This window comes from Leptonychotes weddellii, chromosome 16, assembly GCF_054177405.1.
Source record: "Leptonychotes weddellii isolate Sample4059 chromosome 16, ASM5417740v2, whole genome shotgun sequence".
Taxonomy (NCBI): Eukaryota; Metazoa; Chordata; class Mammalia; order Carnivora; family Phocidae; genus Leptonychotes; species Leptonychotes weddellii.
In genome coordinates this window covers 15,605,844-15,626,252 of record NC_138384.1, presented here as the reverse complement: position 1 = coordinate 15,626,252, position 20,409 = coordinate 15,605,844, and the positions used below count along the sequence as shown (strand labels likewise).

At 38.2% G+C, this 20,409-nt stretch overlaps 1 protein-coding gene across 1 annotated transcript in view; it reads left to right on the top strand.

The window, feature by feature from the left end:
* The window catches only part of SNTB2 (syntrophin beta 2), a 110,098-nt gene that overhangs the window by 22,134 nt on the left and 67,555 nt on the right, over window positions 1-20,409 (top strand). The window lies entirely within an intron of this gene.

Sequence of the window (20,409 nt, the reverse complement as noted above, 5' to 3'; positions counted from 1 at the left end):
CCTTAATCCCCGTTACTTACTTAACCCATCCCCCCACCCACCTCCCCTCTGGTGACCATCAGTTTATTCTCTATAATTAAGAGTACTTCTTGGTTTGTCTCTCTCTCTTATTTTTTTTTTCCTTTGCTTGTTTGTTTCTTAAATTCCACATATGAGTGAAATCATATGCTATTTGTCTTTCTCTGACTTATTTTACTTAACATTATACTCTCCAGCCCCATCCATGTTGTTGCAAATGGCAAGATTTCATTCTGTTTAAGGCTGAATAATATTCCATTGTGTGTATATATATCTACACATCACATCTTCCTTATCGTTATCCATTCATCAATCTGTGGATCTTTGGGCTGCTTCCATATCTTGGCTACTGTAAATAATACTACTATAAATGTAGGGGTGCATGTATCCCTTTGAATTAGTGGGCTTTTTCTTTTATTTGGATAATATTATCTTTCCCATTTCCTCTTCCCTGCATCTAGCATTTCCATGCTACTTCTTTCATACTTCACACACATGGTCCCCTAGTGATTCCAAACACACATGGTCCCCTAGTGATTCCATTTCTTATATCAGAGAGAAAGAGACAGCACAAGCAGGGGGAGTGGCAGGCAGAGGGAGAAGCAGGCTCCCTGCTGAGCCAGGAGCCTGACTTGGGGCTCTATCCCAGGACCTTGGGACCATGACCCAAGCCGAAGGCAGATGCTTAACTGACTGAGCCACCCAGGCGTCCCCCAAACACAATTTTAAGGTTCTGGTAACTTTAGATGAATTTGAGGGAGGAAAAGTGGGATAAGTAACTTTTCCTCAAATAAAACTGAAGTTTCTAATAATGCTTCAAAAAATGCAACCAATGTGTTATGAAAAAGAAACTGGTATATTTATGAAATCCTGTCTTTCTATTCAGGTCCTATACACAGTTATGCTTATTAGGAAGTGTAACAAAGGTGGAAAGCCATTCTGGGCTCCTACCTTTAAACTTTTTGTTTAACAGTCATTACTTGTCTCTCCAGTCTGTACTATTTGGGCAAGATGTAGGTAATTAATCTCCAATTTCCCTACAGGAAAATATCTTCTGCATGCATTTTTTAATAAGGAATTTGCTAGCGTTTTTATTCTTGCAGAATATGAAAGGAATTCTTACATAGTACAGTAACTATGCATCTGTCTATGTTGATAGAAACTATTTGACAAATTTAAAAGCTTCCACACCATAGCCATAGTGACTGACTAGGTTTGATTGTTTTGCTCTCAGTTGCCCTATATTTTTCCTTACTTTTGGCCCATAGGATGCCATTATTTAGGTTATTTTTATCTCCTAAAACTAATCAATTTAGGCTCTTTTTCTTTAAGATTATTTACTTGACAGAGAGAGAGTGTCCCCCCTCCAGAGCCTATACTCTTAACTACTGTGCTAATTATGATCAGAATTCATCCCAAATGTTGATTCTGAGATAGCTACTTAACTAGGAAAATGTACAACTTTAGGGGACGAAACACTAAAAGTTTAGCAAGATAGTTACATACACAGCAAAATTCTGGAGACCTCTCTTGTAATTTCTTCACTTTTTGGTAAATTTGACATTTTCATTTTTATTATTTTTTAAAATAACTTTTTAAAAAAGATTTTTATTTATTTATTTGAGAGACAGAGAGAGAGAGAGCAGGAGCAGCATGGGAGGAGCAGAGAGAGAGGGAGAAGCAGACTCCCTGCAGAGAAGGGAGCCCAATGCAGAGCTCGATCCCAGGACCCTGTGATCACAACCCGAGCCAAAGACAGACGCTTAATGACTGAGCCACCCAGGCGCCCCTAAAGTAACTTTTTATCACAAAATAATCAAGTACTTTTAAAAATTCAATCAATAGGAGATTATATAAATTAAAGATTTCCCTTTCCCCAGGTTTTTTTTTCTGTCCATGTAATTTTCTTTACTTTGGCACATTTTATAGGGTAAGACTTTATATTATTGTATTCTTATAGATGTACCTACATTATCTATTATAATAATGGTAAGCATTTCGTGTTCTCATAGTGATCACTTAGGGAGGTTTCAGAGAGCCATCTCATGTATGTTATGTGCTTCTATGATATTAACATATTTACAGAGTGCCCAATTCCTTTTGTGATTTAAAAAAAATAGGGTTTGGGGCACCTGGGGCTGTTGGTTAAGTGTCTGCCTTCAGCTCAGGTCATGATTCCGGGGTCCTGGGATCGAGCTCTGTGTTGGGCTCCCTGCTCAGTGGAGAGTCTGCTTCTCCCTCTCCCTCTGCTGCTCCCCTTGCTTGTGCTCTCTCTCTCTGTCAAATAAATAAATAAATAAAATCTAAAACAAATTTTTTTAAAATAGAGATAAATTTGTTTTAAAGCAAGGAAAGAAAAAAAGAAATCTTATATTTATTGTACTGAGGCTTATAGCAAAATTCCAGATTACTTTGGAGGGAAACAACTTCTGGTTTCTTTTTTTTTTTTTTTTTTTTAGAATGAGAGACAGAGAGCACAAGAGGGAAGAGGGCAGAGGGAGAAGCAGACCCCCTGCTGAGCAGGGAGCCCGATGTGGGACTCGATCCCGGGACTCCAAGATCATGACCTGAGCCGAAGGCAGTCGCTTAACCAACTGAGCCACCCAGGCGCCCCTGGTTTCTTAAGTACATGCCCAGTAGTGTATATATTTTAGGTGGCTTAATTAACCATTTCAAATGTAAAGATCCTAATGATATTTAATCATTCTTTAACTATTCTTCAATATAGACTTGAAATTAAAAAGAAACAAGTTGTATTGAAAAGGCCCATGTGGCCTTTGTTGTGGTGGTTTGTTTTACTTGGATTTATAGATTAAGGCTAAAGTCAAATTTGGGATAACCTGTGCAGGTATCTGGGGAGTGCACAGAGACAAGCCCTTTACCTGATTATATGCGATTATTTGAGGGCAGGAACGCTGTAGTATACATCTTACAGTGTCCTGTTCACAAATCATGTGATGTGTTTGATGCATGAGTGAGATCTATGTTATGTCCTTTCTTTAACTCAGTTCTTTAAAAATATTCATTTATCCATTATCTTAGGAAGTTTGTGATCTGTGCTTTGGTAGTGATCTCAAACTCTGCTTTGAGGGAAAAGTCTTTTGTAGTTTTAAGGGCACTTCTTTCCTTTTGTACACTTACCTTGGTAGGTTTTCTTTTTTTAAAGAAATTATTTATTTGACAGAGAGACAGCGAGAGAGGGAACACAAGCAGGGGGAGTGGGAGAGGGAGAAGCAGGCCTCCTGCTGAGCAGAGAGCCCGATGCGGGGCTCGATCCCAGGACCCTGGGATCATGACCTGAGCCGAAGGCAGACACCTAATGACTGAGCCACCCAGGTGCCCCTACCTTGGTAGCTTTTTAAGGAGGAATAATCCATAACAGCCAAGACTACCTTTTGTGGTGGCTGATAACCCTTAATTGAATATCACCAATCCTTCAACAGCCGATCACTGCTTTCCACCTTGAACCCTACACCTTTCCTATCTACTTACATTTCTTGGAATGTTTCATGTTACTCCTTCCCTCTATGCTGTAACCCCAGCCAGGCTCACTCTTTTCCACCTTGTCTGTCTGAGGCTCTTTGTTTATCTTTCAAAGATTGAGGTCTCCTATGCGAACGTTTCCAGACTGACTCCATCCTATCCTCTTCTTTCAAAGTTAAGCGCTTGTTTCAGTTAACCTTTTTTACTTTGTACATTTTATATCTATTTCTATAATAGTCCTTAATTATTTGTTCATTGGTAAAATATAGGAGTACTAATTACATGCTTGGTCTTTCTTTCCATCTTTGCTATTTAATGGCAGAGTGTCAAGTGGCAAGTTTGTGTTTTGTTTTGTTTTGTTTTTTTTACCTTCTCTGAGACCTTGGTTTCCATTTGTAAAATGGGAGTAATGTACCTATCTCATAGGGTTGTTGTGAGATTAAATGGAATTATACACATAAAACATAACTCTTTTTGGGACACACAACATTAAATGAGTAGTGAGGATGGTGTTTGCATATTTATATCTTCTTTTATATTTTGAACTTCTTGAAGACATGGAATGTGTTCTATTCAGCTTATGTTTCCCAGTATTTTGCCTCGAAAAGGTTTGATCTGTAAGTGCTTATTCAATGGGAAAATGACTGTCCAACACCATGAGAGCTTTACACCTATTTTCTCTTATGTTCTTACTTCTGCACTTGTTGTTTTTCTTCCTTATTCCAATAAGTTATACTATAAAAAATACTTAGGATTTTTGTTCAGTGTGTTGTGTCTTCAGCACAAATAGAATTCTAAAAAACATCTATTTTAGCCTTTAATAAGAATTATTTACCAATAATATAAATTAAAACATGCTGTGTTCATATTAGAATGGGGTTTCATGACTTGAGGGTCTTAGGAGTTCAATATCTTGCCACAGTTTTGGATGTATGAAGTACATAAGTTCTTGCAGAGTGAGAATTATTTTATGTGAGAACAAGGAATCACATTGTCTCTTGGGGAGAGTGTGGGTGACTGAGAAAGAAGACAAGAGAAAAATAACTGGGCATTTCTATTTTTGCATGAGGCTGGGGAGCCCAACATATGAGTTTTCAGAGATTTCCAGTTTTATTATTTTTTTTTTTAGTTTTTTATTTAACTTCCAGTTAACATACAGTGTTTATATAGTTTCAAGTGTACAATATAGCGATTCAGTAATTCCATACATCACTCAGAGCTCAGCACAACAAATCCCCATCACCTATTTCACCCATCCCCACCCCATCTTTCTCTGGTAACCATCAGTTTGTTCTCTTATAGTTAAGAGTCTGTTTCTTTGTTTGTCCCCCCCCCTTTTCCCTTTGCTCATTTGTTTTGTTTCTTAAATTCTACATATGAGTGAAATCATGTGGTATTTGTCTTTCTCTGACTGACGTATTTGACTTAGCACAATACTCTCTAGCTCTATCCATGTCATTAAAAAAGGCAAGATTTCATTCTTGTTTATGGCTGAGTAATATTCCATTGTGTATATTGTGTGTGTGTGTGTGTATCTCACACATCTTCTTTATCCATTCATCGATCAATGTACACATGGGCTGTTTCCATAATGTGGCTGCATCGCTGCTGTAGACATCAGGGTGCATGTATCCCTTTGAATTAGTATTTTTGTGTTCTTCCAGTTCTTATTTTTAACCCACATAAAAAAGGGAGGCATTTCCTACTGAAGAACCCATTATGGTTCATATGTGTATGCTTTCCTACTCATTCCAGGCATCCTCTTTGCATTGTTGCTGAGATAGTATTTATTTCACACTTTTCTACTGTTGGGATTTCTACCAACAGAAAATAAAAACATAATTGTAAAATTAGAGCACGGAGGCATTTATGAAGGATGGTATGTATAATATCAAAACATTTTATTCACTCACTGAACATTTCAGCAGAATAATCCAAGTTTAAGAATAATTCCAACAATTTTCTCCACTGTTAAGGGGCTATGTTACTGCTTGAATTTTCAGCTTTATTTTGCTCTGTGTCCTTTGTGTGACAGGCTTATACATTCAAGAACGATGGTCCTGAGAGGACCTTTTTTCCGGGAGCCCTGGTCTCCTTTGTGAGCTTTATCTCATTAGCCCTCCCAGTAGTTGTCTGGCGTGTATAGATCAGACTCAGAAAGGCACAATGGTCTATTTCTGAATTCCCACCACATGTAATCCATTATGCTATATGATAATGCCCTTGGGAGGAGGTCTTAGCCAGGTTTGTACACTTAATTCATTTAATAAACACTTACTGAGAACCTGCTTTTTGCCATGTACCATGCTAATTTCTGGACCTGGTGAAATGATTGTCAAAGTCTGCACTAGGTAATAACAGTAGTATCTCAAATTGGTATGGCTTCTACAATTTCTAAAATCCTGTTCCATACTTTAATTCATTTAATCTTCACAATAACCCCCTAAGGATAGGCTTTCCCTACAAAGAAACTGAAATCTAAAGAAATGGAATTGAGATACTTGTGTGAATATCACCAGTTCTGAAGGGATGGACATTGAAGCATGATATATTCCAAAAAGTAATAACTTTCTTTTGAACAGTTATATTCTTGGGTGCCTGGCTGGCTCCATAGGTAGAGCATGTGACTCTTGGTCACAGGGTCATGAATTCAAGCCCCACACTGGGCATGGAGCCTACTTAAAAAAATAATAATAATAATAAGTGACAAGTTGTATTCTTAAATCCTGCTTTTCTTTCTTTTTTTTTTTTTAAAGATTTTATTTATAGATTTTATTTATTTGACTTAAATCATGCTTTTCATTTAGTTTTAGCTTGGCTAGGGCTGCTGCACCACTCGTCTAACCACCCTCTCCCCGTGCCATTGTCGCTGCTGCCATGGCCGTGACAAGGAAGGGGACAGTGGCTTTGACTGCTTCTGATGGCTGAGAAGGCAGCATTTGCTTTCAGAGGAGGGGCCCTAGAGAGTTAAATATTGATCTCTGATAGGAAAGGTGAATTACAAGGTCAAAGGACTCTGGCCTGGGTTTTTAAAATATGTTAAGGTAAAGTAGTAGTAATAAAATGTATCCTTCTGCAGGATTGTTAGCCAGCCAGTTACAATTCTACACTATCTAAAAAACCAAACTGAAAGTTGAGGATGTACTCAGGAAAAGATGACATGGGTTTTTAGCCATGGCTTTGCCACAGACTGTGACTTGGAAGAAGTTTTATTATGTCTTTGAGCCTCTTTTTTTCTTAGGGTTTCAGTTTCATAGCTTTAAAAATGAACAGGTTGGACTGAATTATCACTAAGGTGTCTTCTAGCCCTAAAATTTTCTAAGTTATTTATTTTTAGATTAGTGTTTGTCCCCAGGACACTCTGGATGAATGTGTGTGTGCGTGTGTGAGAGTGTATGTTTGTGTAGGAGGCCAAACATAACACACTTGAAATTTATAGCTATTTCATTAATTTCTAAATATGGTAATTTATTTCAGCTATATTGAGCATACATCTGTAATTCATGTGTACTTACTACATTGGTGAATCTTTCTCCTTTCCTGGAATAATCTCCGAGAGAGAGAGTGGAGGGTTTAGCATGCGTAAAGATGAATATAATCTCAAGATAAACACTCTTACTGATTATAGGAAGCTAATAATAATGCAGATTGACTGTCAATTGCAAGGGCAAACCCTCACATGTCCAAAGCTGCTCTATAATATTACCTCAATGGAGTTTTGGAATTATATACAGATACCTCTAGAATGATGGTATTTTTCAGTTTCATCATTATTCTCACACCTCAAATTTACTCTGGCTCATTAAGAATGAAGTGGAAGTAAGTGGGGGGAATGGGAAGATGTTGGTCAAAGGCTACACACTTCCAATTATAAGGTGAATGAGTTCTGGGGATCTGTTATTCAGCATGGTAACTGTAGTTAACAATACTGTATTACATACTTTAAAGTTGCTAAGAGAGTAGATCTTAGATTTTCTCTCCACAAAAAAATTGTAATAATGTGAGGTGATAGATTTGTTAACTAACCCTATGTGGTATTCATTTTCGAATCATTTGAATCATTTTGTAAAATGTCCATCAATTTGGATTTGTCTCTTGCTTTATCATGAATAGACTGAGTTTATGTGTTGTTAGCAAGAATGCCAGAGAAGTGATGCTTCCTTTTCATGGTTTATGGGAGCGTTGGGTGCATGACATCAATATGTCTCAATACCAGTATTATAAATTTTGACTTCTGTTGGATTTCTTCACATAACATTACTGTTTTTCCCTTTGTAATTAATAAATACCTTGGGGGAAATTAATTGAGACTGGAAATATCCTGTTACTCTTTAAACTTTCACCTGTTACTCTTTAAACTTTTCACTAATTTTAACATTCATCAGTGGGCCTTGCCTGCAACAATTATTACTGTAGTGGTCTAATGATGATTTTCAATTTCTCTCATTCCTTTGACACTTGTTAATAGGAATTGTTCAATAAGGGCTGTCCCACTCCTATTTATTTATTCAATTTATTTATTTATTCAATTATTTATTTATATCAGTATGGACTCAGGGATATTTGCTTTATAGGTTATAATTCCATGCCACTATTATTTATTTTGAGGCTCAAATGTTCCAACTTTTGTCTTCATTACCTTTTAATTAAAACAATAAATTATCAGTGAATACAGTTGTTTGATGTGGATTGAGCAATGTATTTGCACTATATAGCACAGCATTCACCAGCTGATTTCTTTCTTTTTTTTTTAAGATTTTATTTATTTATTTGACAGAGATAGACATAGTGAGAGCTGGAACACAAGCAGGGGGAGTGAGAGAGGGAGAAGCAGGCTTCCCGCCGAGCAGGGAGCCTGATGTGGGGCTCGATCCCAGGACCCTGGGATCATGACCTGAGCGGAAGGCAGACTATTAACGACTGAGCCTCCCAGGCGCCCCTCACCAGCTGATTTCTTTTTTTTTTTTTTAAGATTTTATTTATTTTATTTATTTTATTTTATTTGACAGAGACACAGCGAGAGAGGGAACATAAGCAGGGGGAGTAGGAGAGGGAGAAGCAGGCTTCCCGCCGAGCAGGGAGCCCGATGCGGGGCTTGATCCCAGGACCCTGGGATCATGACCTGAGCCGAAGGCAGACGCTTAACGACTGAGCCACCCAGGCGCCCCACCAGCTGATTTCCAAGTCTAACAATTCTCAGTCTACTACAACTGAGTCCTTAGCTTAGTTACATAAGAATGAGGAAAAGAACATGAACACGTCTTCGTCTTTTCTCCTCTTCCTGAACTCAGTTAATTCTGCCAATTTGGTCAGAAAATCCCTAATGACAACAAAAGCTTGGCAGTTACGAATAACAGTTCTTTTATACGATAAAAAAAATTACAAAGTCTTTAAAGATATGGAAACTTGGATGGCATTCTCCTTCCCCAGTGGTAACTCTGACTGGATGTGCAGGATGGAGTGCTTGCTGACCCCTCCAACACAGCTATTGTGCTTGGTTAATATTGTGTTTCCGTCTATAGTTATCACTTAGGTGCTGATCTAAACAAACCATCCGGTGTGTCCAGCTAGTCCAGGACACATCCACTTAGCAACAAAAATATGGACAAGGATTTCCTTGAGCTTCAACAGCTAGAATTTTTTTTTTGGTCTAGTAGGAAAATGTTACTTTATTAGTATTTTTATTAAGTATTTTTCCGTTATTTCATTTTATTTGTTTTTGTTACATCCAATTATATGTAACATTTTATTTGTATTTCCCTTATAGCATTTATCACGTTTTGTTTTTTATAATTTCTACTTTATTAATTGCTCTTTTGAGGGGTACATATTTTCTTTTTTCTTTTGAACTAAACAATGTGAGGACAAAATCTGTATATCAGACATTTTGAATATCCTACATGTTTTATACATAAGAGACAGTTCTTTGTTGATGAAAAGGGGTAAACATGGTTTTTAAGATGAAAAAAATTCTTATCATTAATGTTAGGAATAAATAAAAGCTTATTGAGTTTATTGAAGCAAGGATTTTCTTTACTGATGGAGGAATGTTTTAATCCATTATTGACCTCTCACAATAGGATTAATTTTTTATGACACTGCAAAAGCTAATTGTGCACCCATAAGCCATGTGTTTAAATTGGTAATAGTTTGGGCGCCTGGGTGGCTCAGTTGGTTAAGCGACTGCCTTCAGCTCAGGTCATGATCCTGGAGTCCCAGGATCGAGTCCCGCATCGGGCTCCCTCCTCGGCAGGGAGTCTGCTTCTCCCTCTGACCCTCCTCCCTCTCATGCTCTCTGTCTCTCATTCTCTCTCTCTCAAATAAATAAATAAAATCTTTAAGAAAAAAAATTGGTAATAGTTTATTAAGGAGAATTTTGTTCTAGTGGCAGATTAGTTTTAGTAGCAAATTTAGCTGAGAAGAACCTCAACTAAGATCATACATACAGAATTTATGTGATAACTTTCAGTATACACAGGGAGTGACCATGTCCCACATATTCAAAAGGCATATAACAATGTTGAGCAAAGATCCTTTATCCAAATATTTACAAAAGCCTTAATCTGTAGCTATTAGCAACAATTTTTTTAAAGATTTTATTTTTAAGTAGTCTCTACACCCAACATGGGTCTTGGACTCACAACTCTGAGATTAAGAGTCGTATCCTCCACTGACTGAACCAGCCAGGCATGCCCCACCATTAGCAACAATTTTTAACTGGATTTTCTTACCCAAGCCATAAATATTTGTCATGATCCAACAGGACAGGGAAATTAGGACTACAAAAATATATCTGTATTTTTGACAGAATTTTTCATACATCATCTAACCAGTATTTATTAGTGCATCTTCTGTGTGTTAGTGATCACTGCTATGAACACTATCAATGTACTGCCAAATTTTGACTAATGTGTAAAATTCGTTTGTGCAATAACTAAGCATGCATATTGTTATAGTGATGCCATGTAGAGTGGGGTACAACTTGCTCTAAAAGGTTAAAAGGAAATGTAATGTCAAGCCAGGGTCACAGAACGATTGTGTATGTACTAGAAAAATATATGAATTTTGGGACACTTGGGTGGCTCTGTCGGTTAAGCGTCTGTCTTTGGCTCAGGTCATGATCCCAGGGTCCCAGGATCAAGCCCTGCTTGGGGCTCCCTGCTCAGCGGGGAGCCTGCTTCTCCCTCTTCCTCTGCCCCTCTCCCCTGCTTGTGCTTTCTCTCTCAAATAAATAAATGAAATCTTAAAAAAGAAAAATACATGAATTTTGCCTCATGAACGTGCAAGGGAATGTGTTCAGGGCCTTAAAATAGCCCTGCATAAAATGCAGCACGGTTCTGAAGAGTGACTAGAAGGAAAAGCCAAAAGATAGATTAACACTGTAAAAGGGATGTGCTGTAATTACAGTTGGCTTTTACGGTGTCTTGAGTTTAATCCCCTCAATGTACCTTGGTCAAGTGGAAAAGATGGGCAGAAAAACAGAAACTGTGACATATGACAAGTGCCATAATAGTGATATGTGGAGTGTTAGGGGAATGTAAATGAGGAAGGCTATGTGCTGTCAAAATTGGTCTTGTGAAAGGGGAGACAAAGAACAATTAACTTGCTCTTTTTCTGAAGATATCTTCATTACCATCTCCAGATAGTCATTAAAGAGTTAGCATTGGGGCGCCTGGGTGGCTCAGGCGTTAAGCGTCCGCCTTTGGCTCAGGTCATGATCCCAGGGTCCTGGGATTGAACCCCATGTCAGACTCCCTGCTCAGTGGGGAGCCTGCTTCTCCCTCTTCCTTTGCAGCTCCCCCTGCTTGTGCTGTCTCTCTGTCTCGCTGTGTCAAATAAATAAAATCTTTTAAAAAAGATGAAAAAGAATTAGTATTAAAGTTGCATAATAATCCCATTCTGTAGCTCATTTTTGTTCAATGCCTACTACCTTCCAGGCAGGCTCTCAAACAATTTACTTTTATTTTATTAGTTAATCTTATTTAATCCACTCAGTTTTCAGTAAAATTGGCATTAGGGTTAATATTAGAGTTTTATGGATTAGAAATTGAAATTGAGAAGTGAAATTATTTGTCCAAGTCACAAAGTTTATAAATGACAGAACTGAAATTCAAATCTGGTCAATTTAAACTAAAATCTTAGACTCCGTCCACTAAACTATACTCCCACCTAAGTATATTATATTAATTGTACACACACACACATACACACTAATATTCAGTACCTACTATGCTCAAGCCCTGGCCTAGGTACCTTTCATACATTATCTCATTTAATACCCACAACAGCCCTTGGGGGGGTTAGTCTTTTTTGTTTTATAAATGAGGAAACTGAGGCCCAGAGGTTAATTATGTGCTTCAAACCTCCCAAAAAGCAAATGTAATAAAAAGACTTGAATGGAGAGTATTTGACTTTAAAGTTTATTGCTCTGCTTTTATACTTTAATGATTTTACAAAGATGATCCAAAGGGCATCAATTGTAGGTTAATGCAAATGCATTATAGGGTGTGAGCTGTGGATCTAAGATAATTCCATACTGATACTCCATTTTTTTTCAGCGTTTATTGAATAGTGACTTTCCCCCATTGTTGTCTTGTTTCTGCTATTGAATCTATTTCTGAAATTACTTTTCTAATCCATTTTTATTAACTGATAGCATGTGTTTAAAAGTTAACTTTAATATTATTTATTATAGAACACATGCTTATTATAAGAAGGTCAAACATTATAGGAACAGTTAACTTCAAAAATAGAAATCCTGGGACGCCTGGGTGGCTCAGTCGTTAAGCGTCTGCCTTCGGCTCAGGTCATGATCCCAGGGTCCTGGGATCGAGCCCCGCATTGGGCTCCCTGCTCAGCGGGAAGCCTGCTTCTCCCTCTCCCACTCCCCCTGCTTGTGTTTCTGCTCTTGCTATCTCTGGTCTCTGTCAAATAAATAAATAAAATCTTTAAAAACAAAAACAAAAACAAAGAAACAAAAATAGAAATCCCTATAATGCAATGCAGATGTAACTGCTATTAACTAATTGGCGTATTTTCTTGCTCCCTTTATGGACATACTAAATATATATATATATAATTTTTTAAATATAAAACTGAGAACTTGCTTTTGGCACTTAGCAACACTGATACCCTTAGTTTGGCCCTTAGTTTTATAGTGTATGAGTCATTTTATGGTATTTTTAAAAATATGGTAGGGTTCATTTTTTTCCTAAAAAAACCTAGCCTCTACTTTAATATTTCAGCAGGAGACTAAGAAGCAATATAAATTATTCCTAACCAGCCTGTTTCTTCTTACACAAATTGCCTTTCTCATTGCCTCTGTTTCAGTGGAAATAAAATTAAATGAAGTCCTATCTTTCTATTTTTTCTAATCCTATAGGTGGTCAAGACTTTTCTACTGCTGTCAGCAGTCTTCTCTGCTTTGTATGCAAGCAGAAGGGTCTGAAACAGATTGGAACGTTGTTTCACATAAAGCAATACTTTTTTTTAATTAGGGGAGGGAGAAGTACTAAAAGTGGAAATGACTTATAACAACAGAGATACGCCATAGAAAGTAAACATAAGTCTTAATACCAAAAGGAAAAGAAAAATATGTAATTTGAAGTAATTTTTCAGATACAGTGTCTCCCAGGTTTTGGATTAGTTATATAAAGGATTTTAAACACAGATACTTTATGGCACTTTCCACAGGGAAGTTTGCTGGTAGCTATCTTCCTTACAAAAACATTTAAAGATGCAAGCCTAAGTTGTTTGAAACTTATTTTTTTAAAGATTTATTTATTTATTCATTTATTTGACAGAGACACAGTGAGAGAGGGAACACAAGCCAGGGAGTGGGAGAGGGAGAAGCAGGCCTCCTGCTGAGCAGGGAGCCTGATGCAGGGCTCGATCCAGGACCCTGGGATCATGACCTGAGGCGAAGGCAGACACTTAACGACTCAGCCACCCAGGCGCCCCTAAAACTTGTTTTTTATAAAAAGTTGAAAAGCTTGCATACTCTTTTCTAGCTTGAGGAAACATTCCAAAGAAAATCACTTTTTAAATTCACTTAAATATTTACTTTATAAATGACCCACAACTAGTTTTACTGTGTAAGATTAGTAGTTAGAGAAAACTACCAAGGAGAAATTATATAGTAAACAATTCAAAAACCCAAATTATTTCAATCTAGCTTTTTGTTCTATGCTTATATATAAGTGTGAAAGCTAATACTTTTGTATAAAAGTAATAGATATTCATGTTAGAATTTGATTGAAGCCTAAAAAATATATCTTTTCTTGCCAGTTTGCATAAATTTATTATAAAAGGCCATAATTTAAAAATCCTGAAATTTTAACGGCTGGACAGAATTTCAGAGCTACCTTATTTCTGGCTTATTTGGACTCATTCCACTGCAGCTCAGAGGTTCCAGAAGAAACTTGAGTTCTCCTTGTCATTCCAATAGTAATTTGAAATCCTTGAAAAAGATAGGTCAACTTTTATTTAACTTGGTAAGGCCTTGGGTTAAAATGGAGGAGAGCGCCTGGGTGGCTCAGATTGTTAAGCGTCTGCCTTCGGCTCAGGTCATGATCCCAGGGTCCTGGGATCGAGTCCCACATCGGGCGGGGAGCCTGCTTCTCCCTCTGCCTCTCTCTCTGTCTCTCTCTCTGTCTCTTATGAATAAAGAAATAAAATCTTAAAAAAAAATAAAATGGAGAAGGAAAGATGAGTAATGAAATGAATTGAAAATCTCAGAACCAATATAAGCTACAGTTATTTTTTTTTTTAACCAGAAGATACTGAAATCACATATTATAAGCACATGTACTGCTTCTGAGGACATGCTTGGGTTCTTTATTGGGAATATTTTCCTCCTGGTGACTGGCATGGACAAATGAGCTAACTTCACAGGGTTAAATGATAAGGCAATAATGGTAAAATGAATATGACTTTGGAAATGATGGTACAGCGAATCCGAAGAATTGTAACTCAAATTTGTATTAGATCTGAGGTTCAGGTGATCATCATGTAATTCCTCACTGACACAACCTCCCAAATCACTCCTCCTATGTCTTCAGACAAAGAAAGTATAAAGAGACATGGATTTCCTGCTTTTAAAGAGAAAAAAAGTAGGGTTGCCTGGGTGAATCAGTCAGTTGAGCATCTTCCTTAGGCTTGGGTCATGATCCCAGGGTCCTGGGATCAAGTCCTGCATCCGGTTCCTTGCTCAGCAGGGAGCCTGCTTCTCCCTTTGCCTGCCGCTCCCCCTGCTGTGTGCGCTCTCTCTCTCTCATAAATAAATAAATAAAATCTTAAAAAAAACCCAAACACACAAAACGATGTTCCTTCCATAGTTGGAAGCCCTCCATAACTCCCCTTCACCCATTTTGCCCCTCCCCTCTGGCAACCATCAGTTTGTTCTCAGTATTTATAGGTCTGATTCTGCTTTTTGTTTATTTATTCATTTGTTTTGTTGTTTTAGATTCCACATATAAGTGAAATCATACGGTATTTGTCTTTCTCTGTCTGACTTACTTCACTTAGCATAATACCCTCTAGGTCCATCTATGTTGTCCCAAATGGCAAGATCTCATCCTTTTTTGTGTGTGGCTGAATAATACTCCATTATAGATATATCTATCTATCTATAGATAGATAGATAGATAAATAGATAGATCTCACATTTTCTTTATCCATTCATCTATCAATTGACATTTGGATTGCTTCCATTTTCTTTTCTTTTTCTTTTTTTTTTTTTTTTAAGATTTTATTCATTTAACACAGAGAGACACAGCAAGAGAGGGAACACAAGAAGGGGGAGTGGGGGAGAGAGAAGCAGGCCTCCCATGGAGCAGGGAGCCCTATGTGGGGCTCGATCGCAGGACCCTGGGATCATGACCTGAGCTGAAGGCAGACGCCCAACGACTGAGCCACCCAGGCACCCGCTTCCATTTTCTATTGTAAATAATGCTGCGCTAAACATGGGGGTGCATCTATCTTTTCAAATTAGTGTTTTTTGTGATTTAGTTTTCTTTGGGTAAATACTCAGTAGTGGAATTATTGGATCATATGGTAGTTCTGTTTTTAATTTTTTGAGGAACGTCCATATTATTTTCCACAGTAGCTGTACTAATTTACGTTACCTCCAGTAGTACATAAGGGTTCATTTTTCTCCACATCCTTACTAACACTTGTTATTTCTTGTCTTTTTGATTCTAGCTATTCTGATGGGTGTAAGTTGTTATGTCATTGTGGTTTTGGTTTGCATTTTCCTGATGATTAGTGATGTTGAGCATCTTTTCATGTGTCTTTTGGCCATCTGTATATCCTCTTTGGAAAAATGTCTGTTCAGGTCCCCTGCCTATTTTTAATTGGATTATTTGGGGGGGGTGGTTTTTGGTGTTGAATTTTGTAAATTCTTTATATATTTTAGATGTTAACGCTTTATCAGATGTATCAATTGAAAATATCTTCTCCCATTCAGTAGGTTGCCTTTTCATTTTGTTGATTGTTTCCTTCACTGTGCAAAAAACTTTTTATTTTGGTGTAATCTCAATAGTTTATTTTTGCTTTTGTTTCCCTTGCCCTAGGAGACAGCTAGAAAAATGTTGCTGTGGTTGATGTCAAAGAAATTACTGCTTATGTTCTCTTCTAGGAGTTTTGTAGTTTCAGGTCTCACACTTAGGTCTTTTTTTTTTTTTTTTTAAGATTTTATTTATTTTGACGGAGAGAGAGAGATAACGAGAGAGGGAACACAAGCAGGGGGAGTGGGAGAGGGAGAAGCAGGCTTCCCGTGGAGCAGGGAGCCCGATGCGGGACTCGATCCCAGGACCCTGGGATCATGACCTGAGCCGAAGGCAGATGCTTAACAGACTGAGCCACCCAGGCGTCCCATCACGCTTAAGTCTTTAATCCAAAATAAAATACAGATTATTGGGCTTTATGTTGTACTTTCTATACTACTGGTTTAGATACTAGAATGGCTAGAAAGATGTTGATGCTAATGCTAACAATGAAAACAATGCACGAGAGGATTAAGGATAACGAAGACTAGTTGACAGTTGGATATGGTGGTTTTGAAGGATTGGGACAGCACCTAAGTGGAAGGAATTGGGACCGACAAGAGACACTGGTTATAGAGATCTATGTTAAATGTAGGGATCTAGCATGGAAAGTTGAGGGGGACTAGAGGATAAAGTGAGAAGAAAGTGCAAAAATTGGAGCCTTGGGGAGCAGCTACATTGTAGATATAGGAGGAAAAACAAGGCATTAGAAAATAAAAGGACAGAAAGGGATAAAAAACAGTTGATAGAGTGTACTGTCAGATGTTGGAATGGGCAAGAATAAGGACTGAGAAATTTAGATTGGGTGAGTAAGAAAACATTAGTGACTCTTCAGAATGCAGTTTTATTCAGAAGAGGTTAAGGAGCAAAAGGAGAAAATAAAAACAGCAAGCATAAACTTTTTTCTTTTTTTTCCCAAAATGTGGTAAAGAGAGGAAGGAATCAAGTTGGGATTAGTAAGATCAAAGCATGGCTTTTAAAGTTTGGGTAACTTGGTACTATTTTAGGTCAGTATTTCTGTGGAGTACTTGTGTCTTGTAAGTCACTTGTCTCTTTTGCTTTTCTTTCTCTTCTCTCCAGCCCTTTAACAGTAGAATGTCGTCTTCCTCATCTATACTCACTCCCTTGGTGATCGTGCTGGTAGTCTTCCATTTGCCCCTCTAGGTTCACTCTTCCTTCTCTACCTGCTTTCTTTCCCAGGAGGCTGACCTGCAGGAATTACATCAACAAGCTTCTTTGACCTTTGGCTTTTGTAGAGTTTGGCCAATGTAGAGTCCCAACAGGACACTGGAGGGAAAGAAGGAGGAAAGTGAAATTGGAGCATTTATCCCCTTGGCTCCAAACTGGCTGAATTGACTGTGAAGGTCACTGCTCCTCTTGAGTCAGTCCCCTACAGGACTCCCCTGGGTCTGGTAACCAACCACTTCCTCTCCTGGTCCCTTTAGGCCTAGGTATGTAAACAGGATATCACACTCTGTTTTCCCTTGTAGTTTCCCTAACATCTTGCCCACACCTTTATAAATTGTCTCTTTATTAATCCTGTGCATTCGTTTGCTGCTGGGACTCTGACTGATACAGTGATCTTTTCCAGTTTCATGGCTTTAAATGTCAGCCATACACCAATTGCTCCCAAATTTATAGCTCCAGTTAAGACCTGTCTCCTAAACTGCAGACTCATGTATCTGGCTGCCAGCTAGATTTGGTTGTTTAACATAGGTCTCAACTTACTGATCTTTCTTCCTAAACCTCTTGATGTCAACTCCATCCTTCTGGTTGTTTAGGGCAAAGATCTCAAAATCATCCTCAGTTTCTCCCTTTTTCTCACCCCCCCCCCATTTCTATCTGTCAGAATATCTAAGTAGGTCTACCTTTAGTAGAGAATCTCACCACTTCTCACCAACCTCCATTCCTGCCACCCTGGTCTCACTTCCATAATTTTTCACTTCTAATAATTGGTCTTCCTACTTTTTACCTTTGCCCTCTTTCACTCTATTTTCCATATAGTAGTGAGAATGATTAAAATACAAGTTAGATCATGTCACTTCTCTGCTTAAAACCTCTCTATGTCTTACCACTTCAGAGTAAAAGCCAAAAGTCCTTACAATGACCTCAAAGTCCCAACATTATCGGCCTCCTACCCCCATTATCTCTGTGCCCCCATATTCTACTCTTTCTCCCTCGATTACCCTGTGCTAGGCACACTGGCTTTCCTTACTGCTTTAACACTCTTCTCCCTGTCTGTAACGCTTCTCCCAGACATCCACATGACTGATCCCCCACCTCCTAATTTAAGTCTTTGTTCAGACATCTTCTTAATGAGGGTTACCTTAACCACCTTATTTAAAATTGCAAATTGACCCCCCTGTGGTACTCCTGATCTGCCTTCCCCTACGGTTTTTTTCCCCTAACACTTAACATCTTATAACCTATTATATAATTTACCTCTTTTTTCTTTTTTTTTAAAGATTTTATTTATTTATTTGACAGAGAGAGACACAGCTAGAGAGGGAACACAAGCAGGGGGAGTGGGAGAGGGAGAAGCAGACTCCCCACTGAGCAGAGAGCCTGATGTGGGGCTCGATCCCAAGATCCTGGGATCATGACCTGAGCCGAAGGCAGACACCTAATGACTGAGCCACCCAGTGGCTACTTATTTTTTTCTTATCTTTTAATTATCATGCAGTAAGATTGCCTTTTTTCCCCTCTAATGGCATACAGTTCTGTGAGTTTTAACACATGTATAAATTATTGTGACCATCACCACAATTCTGATACAGGACAGTTCCATGCTCCAAAGAATGAATCACATCTTCCCCATTCCTAACCTTGGCAACCACTGATCTGCTCTTAATCATATATTTTTGTCTTTTCAATAATGAGATCATGTAGTATGTAACCTTTCACCACTGGCTTTTACTCAGCATAATGCCTTTGAGATTCCTCTAAGTTGCTCAGTGTATCAGTAGTTCATTACTTCTTATCACCAAGTAGTATTCTATTCTGTGGCTGTACTACAATTTATTCAGTCACCCATTGAAGGAATTTTGGGTTGTTTCCAGTTTGGGCACTTACAAATAGAGCTGCTAAAAACATTTACATATAGGCTTTTATGTGACCGTAAGTTTTGTTTCTCCAGAATATAATTTACTTACTAATTACATTTATCTCTTTTTTTTGCATTGTTTGTTTGTGGATTTATTATTCTAAGTTTCTAAAACAGTTCTGGCATGTACCAGGAGCTCAGTAAATTAGTGAATATGCAATGTTACTGTAAAATGGAAAGGTATAGGGACACCTGAGTGGCAGAGTCGGTTGGGCGCCCTACTTGGTTTCCACTTGGATTGTGGTCTTGGGATCAAGCCCCGCCTCAGGCTCCGTGCTTGGTGCACAGTCTGCTTAGATGCTCCCTCTGTTCCTCCCCTCCGAGAACGTGCATGCGCGTGCTCTCTCTCTTTCAAATAAATAAATAAATCTTAAAAAAAAAGGAAAGGTATAGTGAAACCATAATCACTCTGAATACATTCAGGGTTTATGTTGACAATCCCTAGACTGTGCAGTTTCCTTAAACCCCAAATGACAGGATACTTGAACTGAAAGACACCTGCAAGTTGAGAATGTAAAAGGCTTTTTACTGAAAGTAAAGTAATTCCTCCCTAATGTTTCTGGTGACCATCTATCAGATTCCTGATGGAGGAGGAGCTTGGGATGAGGTTGAGGAGAAACCTCGTGGGAGAATACTTTAACAGTGATGTCATCATAACTCATTTGTGAGTGAAATGACAAGCCAGCTCTTTCACAATCAGGATAACCCAGAGACAAATTTGTTTGCAAAAGCTGGGGAAAATAATGGCACCATTCTCCCACATTGTCTGACCATTAGTTTCACTTAAGCTCATAGTATAGGCCACCAGATTAGGTAAGAAAAAGATAAGTGTTAGAGATAAAGAAGAAAATAATGATTATATGAAGGGTCGATATTTGGGAGGGGAGGGGATTGATTTGCTAGAATACTTGTGTTTACAGCCCTAAGTTATGTTTGCACTATGAAGTATCTTTTAAAAGCCACATAAAAAGACATTCAGCTCAAAATCAGATGCTGCCTAATGCCCCAAACCAGGATCACAGGGTACCTCATTAAAATACATGGACCTCCTATAAACCTGTTCATTAGAGCATGGAATTCAGTAAGAATCAGTTGGATCTTGGATCCCATCCAGTGCATTATAGTTTTTGAAGGCTCAACAAGATTTCAGTTTAAGGTGGTTCCATTTTTAAAGTTTGAACAATGGGTGCCTGGGTGGCTCAGTTGGTTGGGCGATGGCCTTCGGCTCAGGTCATGATCCTGGAGTCCCGGGACCGAGTT